This window comes from Oncorhynchus keta, chromosome 10 (assembly GCF_023373465.1).
Source record: "Oncorhynchus keta strain PuntledgeMale-10-30-2019 chromosome 10, Oket_V2, whole genome shotgun sequence".
Lineage (NCBI taxonomy): Eukaryota > Metazoa > Chordata > Actinopteri > Salmoniformes > Salmonidae > Oncorhynchus > Oncorhynchus keta.
Genome location: NC_068430.1, coordinates 78,129,066 through 78,139,395, shown reverse-complemented (window position 1 = coordinate 78,139,395; position 10,330 = coordinate 78,129,066). Strand labels below are relative to the sequence as shown.

The window sequence follows — 10,330 nt, the reverse complement described above, 5'->3', positions numbered from 1 at the left end:
GAACAGGGGGAGGGAGAGATGGATGTGGAGGGGTGGAGAGAGAGAACAGGAGGAGGGAGAGATGGATGTGGAGAGAGAGAACAGGGGGAGGGAGAGATGGATGTGGAGAGAGAGAACAGGGGGAGGGAGAGATGGATGTGGAGAGAGGACAGGGGGAGGGAGAGATGGATGTGGAGAGAGAGAACAGGGGGAGGGAGAGATGGATGTGGAGGGGTGGAGAGAGAGAACAGGGGGAGGGAGAGATGGATGTGGAGGAGTGGAGAGAGAGAACAGGGGGAGGGAGAGATGTATGTGGAGGAGAGGAGAGAGAGAACAGGAGGAGGGAGAGATGGATGTGGAGAGAGAGAACAGGGGAGGGAGAGATGGATGTGGAGGGGTGGAGAGAGAGAACAGGGGGAGGGAGAGATGGATGTGGAGGGGTGGAGAGAGAGAACAAGGGGAGGGAGAGATGTATGTGGAGAGAGAGAACAGGGGGAGGGAGAGATGGATGTGGAGGGGTGGAGAGAGAGAACAGGGGGAGGGAGAGATGGATGTGGAGAGAGAGAACAGGGGGAGGGAGAGATGGATGTGGAGGGGTGGAGAGAGAGAACAGGAGGAGGGAGATGGATGTGGAGGGGTGGAGAGAGAGAACAAGGGGAGGGAGAGATGTATGTGGAGAGAGAGAACAGGGGGAGGGAGAGATGGATGTGGAGGGGTGGAGAGAGAGAACAGGGGGAGGGAGAGATGGATGTGGAGAGAGAGAACAGGGGGAGGGAGAGATGGATGTGGAGGGGTGGAGAGAGAGAACAAGGGGAGGGAGAGATGGATGTGGAGAGAGAGAACAGGGGGAGGGAGAGATGGATGTGGAGAGAGAGAACAGGGGAGGGAGAGATGGATGTGGAGAGAGAGAACAGGGGAGGGAGAGATGGATGTGGAGAGAGAGAACAGGGGAGGGAGAGATGGATGTGGAGGAGTGGAGAGAGAGAACAGGGGGAGGGAGAGATGGATGTGGAGAGAGAGAACAGGGGGAGGGAGAGATGGATGTGGAGAGAGAGAACAGGGGAGGGAGAGATGGATGTGGAGGAGTGGAGAGAGAGAACAGGGGGAGGGAGAGATGGATGTGGAGGAGAGGAGAGAGAGAACAGGGGGAGGGAGAGATGGATGTGGAGGAGTGGAGAGAGAGAACAGGGGGAGGGAGAGATGGATGTGGAGAGAGAGAACAGGGGGAGGGAGAGATGGATGTGGAGAGAGAGAACAGGGGGAGGGAGAGATGGATGTGGAGGAGTGAAGAGAGAGAACAGGGGGAGGGAGAGATGGATGTGGAGGAGTGGAGAGAGAGAACAGGGGGAGGGAGAGATGGATGTGGAGAGAGAGAACAGGGGGAGGGAGAGATGGATGTGGAGAGAGAGAACAGGGGGAGGGAGAGATGGATGTGGAGGAGTGGAGAGAGAGAACAGGAGGAGGGAGAGATGGATGTGGAGGGGTGGAGAGAGAGAACAGGGGGAGGGAGAGATGGATGTGGAGAGAGAGAACAGGGGGAGGGAGAGATGGATGTGGAGAGAGAGAACAGGGGGAGGGAGAGATGGATGTGGAGGAGTGGAGAGAGAGAACAGGAGGAGGGAGAGATGGATGTGGAGGGGTGGAGAGAGAGAACAGGGGAGGGAGAGATGGATGTGGAGGAGTGGAGAGAGAGAACAGGGGGAGGGAAAGATGGATGTGGAGGGGTGGAGAGAGAGAACAGGAGGAGGGAGAGATGGATGTGGAGAGAGAGAACAGGGGGAGGGAGAGATGGATGTGGAGGAGTGAAGAGAGAGAACAGGGGGAGGGAGAGATGGATGTGGAGAGAGAGAACAGGGGGAGGGAGAGATGGATGTGGAGAGAGAGAACAGGGGGAGGGAGAGATGGATGTGGAGGAGTGGAGAGAGAGAACAGGGGAGGGAGAGATGGATGTGGAGAGAGAGAACAGGGGGAGGGAGAGATGGATGTGGAGGAGTGGAGAGAGAGAACAGGAGGAGGGAGAGATGTATGTGGAGAGAGAGAACAGGGGGAGGGAGAGATGGATGTGGAGGGGTGGAGAGAGAGAGAGAACAGGAGGAGGGAGAGATGTATGTGGAGAGAGAGAACAGGGGGAGGGAGAGATGGATGTGGAGGAGTGGAGAGAGAGAACAGGGGAGGGAGAGATGGATGTGGAGGAGAGGAGAGAGAGAACAGGGGGAGGGAGAGATGGATGTGGAGGAGTGGAGAGAGAGAACAAGGGAGGGAGAGATGGATGTGGAGAGAGAGAACAGGGGGAGGGAGAGATGGATGTGGAGAGAGAGAACAGGGGGAGGGAGAGATGGATGTGGAGGATTGGAGAGAGAGAACAGGGGAGGGAGAGATGGATGTGGAGAGAGAGAACAGGGGGAGGGAGAGATGGAGGGATCAACACTGTATGACAGACTGCAGAGAGAAAGAGAGAGCTAGAAAGGAGAGAGCTCAGGCACGTCAGTTGCCCTCGCTTCTCCTTCCTCGTCCTCACCATCCCCTCCCTCCTCCTCACCCTCCCCTCCCTCCTCCTCACCCTCCCCTCCCTCCTCCTCACCCTCCCCCCTCCTCCTTTCCCCTCTGCAGTGTAGCTGACATTCAGTGGAACAAGCTCCTCAGATACACACACCGCTGCCACCAGCCTCCCCACTGACAGCTCATCTGCTCCAGAACATTGAGAGCTGTGTGTGAGTGTGCGTGCGCCTGCGTGTGTGTGTGTGTGTGTGTGTGTGTGTGTGTGTGTGTGTGTGTGTGTGTGTGTGTGTGTGTGTGTGTGTGTGTGTGTGTGTGTGTGTGTGTGTGTGTGTGTGTGTGTGTGTGTGTGTGTGTGTGTGTGTGTGTGTGTGTGTGTGTGTGTGTGTGTGTGTGTGTGAGTGAGTGAGTGAGTGAGTGAGTGAGTGAGTGAGTGTGTGAGTGTGAGTGTGAGTGTGTGTGTGTGTGTGTGTGTGTGTGTGAGTGTGTGTGTGTGTGTGAGAGTGTGTGTGTGTGTGAGTGTGTGTGTGTGTGAGTGCAGGCAGCGGTGAAAAACAGCCTCTATATCTTTAAAAGAAAAAAAAGGGCCACATCACATGGTTGTTATTCTCCCAGGTCACTCTGCCTCCCAACCTGCACCCTATTCCCTCCATAGTGCACTACTTTTCACCAGATTTGGTCAGGGAATAAGGTGCAGGGTGTTATTTGGGATGCATGCACTTTGACAGTCCTCTCTCTCTCTCTCTATTTCCCTTCCTCCCTCTCTCTCTCTATTTCCCTCCCCTCTCTCTCTCTCTCTCTCTCTCTCTCTCTCTCTCTCTCTCTTCCCTCCCTCCCTCTCTCTCTCTCCCTCTCTAGCGCCATGCTCCCTTCAGTCTCACTCACTCAGTCAGTCAGTCCCCCCTCTCTCTCTCTCTCTCTCTCTCTCTCTCTCTCTCTCTGTCACTCTCTCATTCTCTTCCTCCCTCTCTCCTCCCACCTGTACAGTAATTTGCTGGCTGATGAGGGTAGAGCAGAGCAGGAACAGAAATACGAACACGACTGGCTGACTGGAGGGCTGGCTGACAGGCTGACTGACTGACTGGCTGGCTGACTGGCTGTCTGACTGGCTGTCTGACTGGCTGTCTGACTGGCTGTCTGTCTGACTGGCTGTCTGAGAGAGAACACAATCCTTTGTGTTTCTGTTGCTTTTTTTGAACCTTTCCTTATTCACTCCCTCTCTCTCTCTCTTCGCTCAATTCCCTCTCTCTACGCTCTACTCCCCCTCTCTCGCTCTCTCTACGCTCTACTCCCCCTCTCTCCTTCTCTCTCTCCCTTCCTCCCCCGTCCCTGGTGTGTGTGTGTGTACGTGTGTGTGTGGACCTCAGGAAAACAGACGCTCATGTGAGAGTCAGGAGCAGTAGCAGCAGTGACTGGTGAGAGGAGACAGGATCAGAGAGGAGAAGAAAAGGAATAGAAAACAGAGGACAGCAACAGCGAGGAGACGAAAAGCTGAGGAGCACAATAAAGAGGAGGAGGAGGAGGAGGAGAGGAAAAGGAGGGATCCTCCGCACCGTTCTGTTCAGAGCGAGGTCAGACATGTGAGAAGATGTCGGTAGGCGGCTGCGCGTGTCCCGGTGAGTAACAACCGTGGCAACCATCCGTTAGGTCTGTGTGTGTGTGTGTGTGTGTGTGTGTGTGTGTGTGTGTGTGTGTGTGTGTGTGTGTGTGTGTGTGTGTGTGTGTGTGTGTGTGTGTGTGTGTGTGTGTGTGTGTGTGTGTGTGTGTGTGTGTGTGTGTGTGTGTGTGTGTCTGTCGCCCGTAGCGATAGGGGCCTTGGTTGCTGCTGGTAGTGGTGGTAGCTGTGGACGTTTGGGTCGTTGTCAAGGAGAGAGAAAGTGCCCAGGGCCCTGAATGCTTGCAATGCCTCATGGGAAACAGACCCTACTATGGCTGCCGTGGCGATTGTGTCCTGGGAAAAGAAAGATACAGCAGAAAGGACATAAGCATGTTTATAGAATGATTCACTTCCTTGTTCTAGCTACTCTGAATATTTCAGTCTATATGAAGGGTAATGTTATTGTTGAGAGAAAAGAGGAAAGAGAGGAGAGGAGAGAGAAGGAGAGGAGAGAGAGGAGAGAGAGGAGAGGAGAGAGAGGAGAGAGAAAAGAGGAAAGAGGAGAGAGAGGAGAGAGAAGGAGAGGAGAGAGAGGAGAGAGAGGAGAGAAGGAGAGGAGAGAGAAGGAGAGGAGAGAGAGGAGAGAGAGGAGAGGAGATGAGAGAGAGGAGAGAGAGGAGAGGAGAGAGAGGAGAGAGAAGAGAGAGAGGAGAGAGAAGGAGAGGAGAGAGAGGAGAGAGAGAGAAGAGAGAAGAGAGAGGGAGAGAGAGGAGAGAGGAGGAAAGAGAAGGAGAGGAGAGAGAGGGAGAGAGAGAGAGGAGTGAGAGGAGTGAGAGGAGAGAGAGGAGAGAGAAGGAGAGGAGAGAGAGGGCAGAGGAGAGAGAGGGAAAGAGGAGAGAGAGGAGAGAGAGGAGAGAGAGAGAGGAGTGAGAGGAGAGAGAGGAGAGAGAAGGAGAGGAGAGAGAGGAGAGAGAGGAGAGAGAGGCAGAGAGAGGAGAGAGGGGGAAAGGAGAGAGATAGAGAGAGAGAGAGAGAGAGAGAGAGAGAGAGAGAGAGAGAGAGAGAGAGAGAGAGAGAGAGACAGAGAGACAGAGAGACAGAGAGACAGACAGACAGACAGACAGACAGACAGACAGACAGACAGACAGACAGAGAGAGAGAGAATACAGTTTAGTTTTCTATTTTATTGATGACTGCAGTTCTATTCTGCTGCTCTGCTCAGCTGGTGACATCGGCATGAGGTCGTTGGTTCCCATGGCGCCAGTAATGCCTGTTCTGTCCCTATACCAGTTTGTTGTTTTACGTTGTTGTTGTTTATGTTCTTATTTGTGGCCCTAAATTAAGAGCAGCTCTGAGGAAGAGGACATTGAGTTCCTTCCAGGTTGCCAGTACGCCAGATGTTTAAAATCCCCCTTTTTGGGATGAAATGAATAGAGGTCAACAGACATTGGAGGTTTCCATGTCCTCATCTCCCCTGGTGAGAGTAGTTTGGGGAGGTGGACTATTTTAAATAAAGGTGCTACCTAGAACCAAAATGGGTTCTCCTGACCTACAAAGGCAGCCAGAGATCCCTTTATGGTTCTAGGTAACAGTGTGAAGGAACTAGGTAGCAATTGTTTGTCAAAAAATGTGGAAGCAACAGAGGAAAGCAAGCTTCTATATAGGGCAAGGGTCATGAGCCATGGATCAGATCATACCCTAAAGGCTCATGAGCCATGGATCAGATCTTACCCTAAAGGCTCATGAGCCATGGATCAGATCATACCCTAAAGGCTCATGAGCCATGGATCAGATCTTACCCTAAAGGCTCATGAGCCATGGATCAGATCATACCTTAAAGGCTCATGAGCAATGGATCAGATCTTACCCTAAAGGCTCATGAGCCATGGATCAGATCATACCCTAAAGGCTCATGAGCCATGGATCAGATCATACCCTAAAGGCTCATGAGCCATGGATCAGATCATACCCTAAAGGCTCATGAGCCATGGATCAGATCATACCCTAAAGGCTCATGAGCCATGGATCAGATCTTACCTTAAAGGCTCATGAGCCATGGATCAGATCATACCTTAAAGTATGTGGACACCTGCTCGTCCAACATCTCATTCCAGAATCATGGGCATTAATATGGAGTTGGTTCCCCCGTTGCTGCTGTAACAGCCTCCACTCTTCTAGGAAGTCTTTCCCCTAGACGTTGGACCATTGCTGAGGGGATTTGCTTCCATTCAGCCAGAAGAGCATTAGTGAGTTCAGGCACTGATGTTGGGTGATTAGGCCTCTGGCTCGCTGTCAGTGTCCAATTCATCCCAAAGGTGTTCGATGGGGTTGAGGTCTGGGCTCTATGCAGACCAGTCAAGTTCTTCCACAAACCATTTCTGTATGGACCTTGCTTTGTGCACGGGGGCATTGTCATGCCAAACTCTTGCTACAAAGTTGGAAGCACAGAATTGTCTAGAATGTCATTGTATGCTGTGGTGTTAAGATTTCCCTTCACTGGAACTAAGGAGCCAAGCACAAACAACAAAAACAGCCCCAGACCATTATTCCTCCTCCACCAAACTTTACAGTGGACACTATGCATTGGGGCAGGTAGCGTTCTCCTGGCATCCGCCAAACCCAGATTCATCCGTCAGACTGCCAGATGATGCAGTGTGATTCACAACTCCAGAGAACGCGTTTCCACTGCTCCAGAGTCCAATGGCGGCGAGCTTTACACCCTTCCAGCCGACACTTGGCATTATGAACGGTGATGTTAGGCTTGTGTGCTGCTGCTCTGCCATTTCATGACGCTCCTGAGGAACAGTTCTTGTGCTGACGTTGCTTCCAGAGGCAGTTTGGAAGTCGGTAGTGAGTGTTGCAACCGAGGACAGACAATCTTTACGCGCTACGCCCTTCAGCACTCGGCGGTCCCGTTTTGTGAGCATGTGTGGCCTACCACTTTACGGCTGTGCCGTTGTTGCTCCTAGACGTTTCCACTTCACAATAACAGCACTTACAGTTGACTGGGGCAGCTCGAGCAGGGCAGAAATTTAACAAACTGACTTGTTGGATAGGTGGCATCCTATGACGGTGCCATGTTGAAAGTCACTGAGCTCTTCAGTAAGGCCATTCTACTGCAAATGTTTGTCTATGGAGATTGCATGGCGGTGTGCTCGATTTTATACACCTGTCAGCAACGGGTGTGGATGAAATAGCCAAATCCACTCATTTGAAGGGGTGCACATACTTTTGTGTCGATAGTGTAGCTTCATTCTATGTAGCAGAGCTGTCTCATGGTTGGGGTCAATTTGAATGGACGGCAGTCAATTCAGGAAGTGATTTGAATTGATGTCATTGAAAATAGATGCCTTGTTTTCCTTCCTGAACTGACTGCCTTCAATTCAAATGGACCCCAACCCTTCTATGTCGTGTGCAGGTGCTCCATGTTTTCAGCTCAGTCTGCCAGCCCCTGTGCTGTACAGTAGAAGACGTTTTAGGAGTGTGTGTGTGTGTGTGTGTTGTATTTGACCCTCTCCTCTCCCACAGCCAAGCCACAGTGACCAGTGTGGTCAACCCTTCAACCCCCAGGCTGTCTGGACGTAGCAGAACAAGTTGCCCACTAACCACGGATCTAGGATCAGGTTACCCTTCACCCTACCATAACCTTAAAGGGCCAATCTGGGATTGTTACATCTAACCACAGATCTAGGATCAGGTTACCCTTCACCCTACTCTAACCTTAAAGGGCCAATCTGGGATTGTTACATCTAACCACAGATCTAGGAGCAGGTTACCCTTCACCCTACTCTAACCTTAAAGGGCCAATCTGGGATTGTTACATTTAACCACAGATCTAGGAGCAGGTTACCCTTCACCCTACTCTAATTTAAAGGGCCAATGGATCTGAGAGAGGTTACATTTCTCTGTCTATGGATCTCTCTGTGTGTGTGTGTGTGTGTGTGTGTGTGTGTGTGTGTGTGTGTGTGTGTGTGTGTGTGTGTGTGTGTGTGTGTGTGTGTGTGTGTGTGTGTGTGTGTGTGTGTGTGTGTGTGTGTGTGTGTGTGTGTGTGTGTGTGGAATTACCTGGATTTCTGCATAAATTTGACATAACATTTTATCTGATCATCAAGTCACAACAATAGACAAGCACAATGTGCTTAAACTGATAACACACAAATGATTGTATTTGTCTATATTGAATACATCATATAAACATTCACAGTGTAGGTTGGGGAAAGTATGTGAACCCCTCGACTAATGACTTCTCCAAAAGATAGTAGGAGTCAGGAGTCAACTAACCGGGAGTCGAATCAATGAGACGAGATTTTAGATTTTGGTTAGAGCTGCCTTGCCCCATAAAAAACATTCACACAATTAGAGTTTGCTATTCACAAGAAGCATTGCCTGATGTGAACCATGCCTCAAACACAAGAGATCTCAGAAGACCTCAGATGAAGAATGGTTACCTTGCATGAAGCTGGAAAGGGTTGCAAAAGTATCTGTAAAAGTCAGTCCACGCTGAGACACATTGTCTAGAAGTGGAGAAAGTTCAGCACTGTTGCTACTCTCCCTAGGAGTGGCTGTCCTGCAGAGATGACTGCAAGAGCACAGTGCAGAATGCTCAATGAGGTTAAGAAGAATCCCAGAGTCAGCTAAAGACTCACAGAAATCTCTGTAACATTCTAACATCTCTGTTGACGGGTTTACGATATGTAAAACACTAAACAAGAATGGTGTTCATGGGAGGACACCAGGGAAGAAGCCACTGCTGTCCAAAAAAACATCGATACACTTCTGAATTTCGCAAAAGAGCACCTGGATGTTCCACGGTGCTACTGGCAAAATAAATGTGTGGACAGATGAAACTAACGTTGTGTTGTTTGGAAGGAACAACACTATGTGTGGAGAAAAAAAGGCACAGCAACATGAAAACCTCATCCCAACTGTAAAGTCTGGTGGAGGGAGCTTCATGGGTTGCATTGCTGCATTTTTACCCCTTTTTCTCCCTGATTTCGTGGTGTCCAATTGTTGTATGGGTCATTAATTGTTGTAGTAGCTACTATCTTGTCTCATCGCTACAACTCCAGTACGGCTCGGGAGAGACAAAGGTTGAAAGTCATGCGTCCTCTGATAAACAACCCAACTGCTTCTTAACACAGCGTGCATTTAACCCGGAAGTCAGCTGCACCAATGTGTCGGAGGAAACACCGTGCACCTGGCAACCTTGGTTAGCGCGCACTGTGCCCGGCCCGCCACAGGAGTTGCTGGTGCGCGATGAGACAAGGACATCCCTACCGGCCAAGCCCTCCCTAACCCGAACGACGCTAGGCCAATTGTGCGTCACCCCACGGACCTCCCGGTCGCGGCCGGTTACGACAGAGCCTGGGCTCGAACCCAGAGTCTCTGATGGCACAGCTGGCGCTGCAGTACGTTGTCACAGTACACTGCAGTACTCCCTTAACCACTGCGCCACCCGGGAGGCCAGCTTTCTATCATCGACGGAAAAATGAATTCCCAAGTTTATCAAGACATTTTGCAGGAGGCTATCTGTCCACCAATTGAAGCTCAACAGAAGTTGGGTGATGCAACAGGACAATGACCCAAAAGACAGAAGTAAATCAACAGCAGAATGGCTTCAACAGAAGAAAATACACCTTCTGGAGTGGCCCAGTCAGTCCTGACCTCAACCCGTCTGAGATGCTGTGGCAGGACCTTAACAGACCGGTTCACACCAGACATCCCAAGAATATTGCTGAACTGAAACAGTTCAGAGGAAGAGGAAGGGTCCAACATTCACCCTGACCGTTGTGCAGGTCTGATCCACAACTACAGAAAACGTTTGGTTGAGGTTATTGCTGCCAAAGGAGGGTCAACCAGTTATTAAATCCAAGGGTTCACATACTTTCCCACCCTGCACTGTGAATGTTTACACGGTGTGTTCAATAAAGACATGAAAACGTATAATTGTTTGTGTGTTAATAGTTTTAGCAGACTGTGTTTGTCTGTTGTTGTGACTTAGATGAAGATCAGATCAAATTTGATCCAGGTAATTCCAAAGGGTTCGCATACTTTTTCTTACAACTGTGTGTGTGTGTGTGTGTGTGTGTGTGTGTGTGTGTGTGTGTGTGTGTGTGTGTGTGTGTGTGTGTGTGTGTGTGTGTGTGTGTGTGTGTGTGTGTGCGCACGCATGCGCACTCGCTGGTGTGTGTCAACATGAGGGGTGGGATGAAGACATAGGGAAAAGGGACCAGAGAGGCAATAACCACCACTAGGACA

General features: G+C 50.8%; 1 long non-coding RNA gene across 1 annotated transcript; it reads right to left on the bottom strand.

Moving 5' to 3' along the window:
* Positions 1-5,757: 5,757 nt before the first annotated feature.
* Positions 5,758-6,286, bottom strand: LOC127932445 (uncharacterized). Its single transcript, XR_008145312.1, has 3 exons — positions 6,144-6,286; positions 5,940-6,109; positions 5,758-5,905 (listed from the first exon to the last, which is right to left on the bottom strand). It is a non-coding gene; the product is annotated as an uncharacterized LOC127932445 (long non-coding RNA).
* Positions 6,287-10,330: the final 4,044 nt, after the last annotated feature.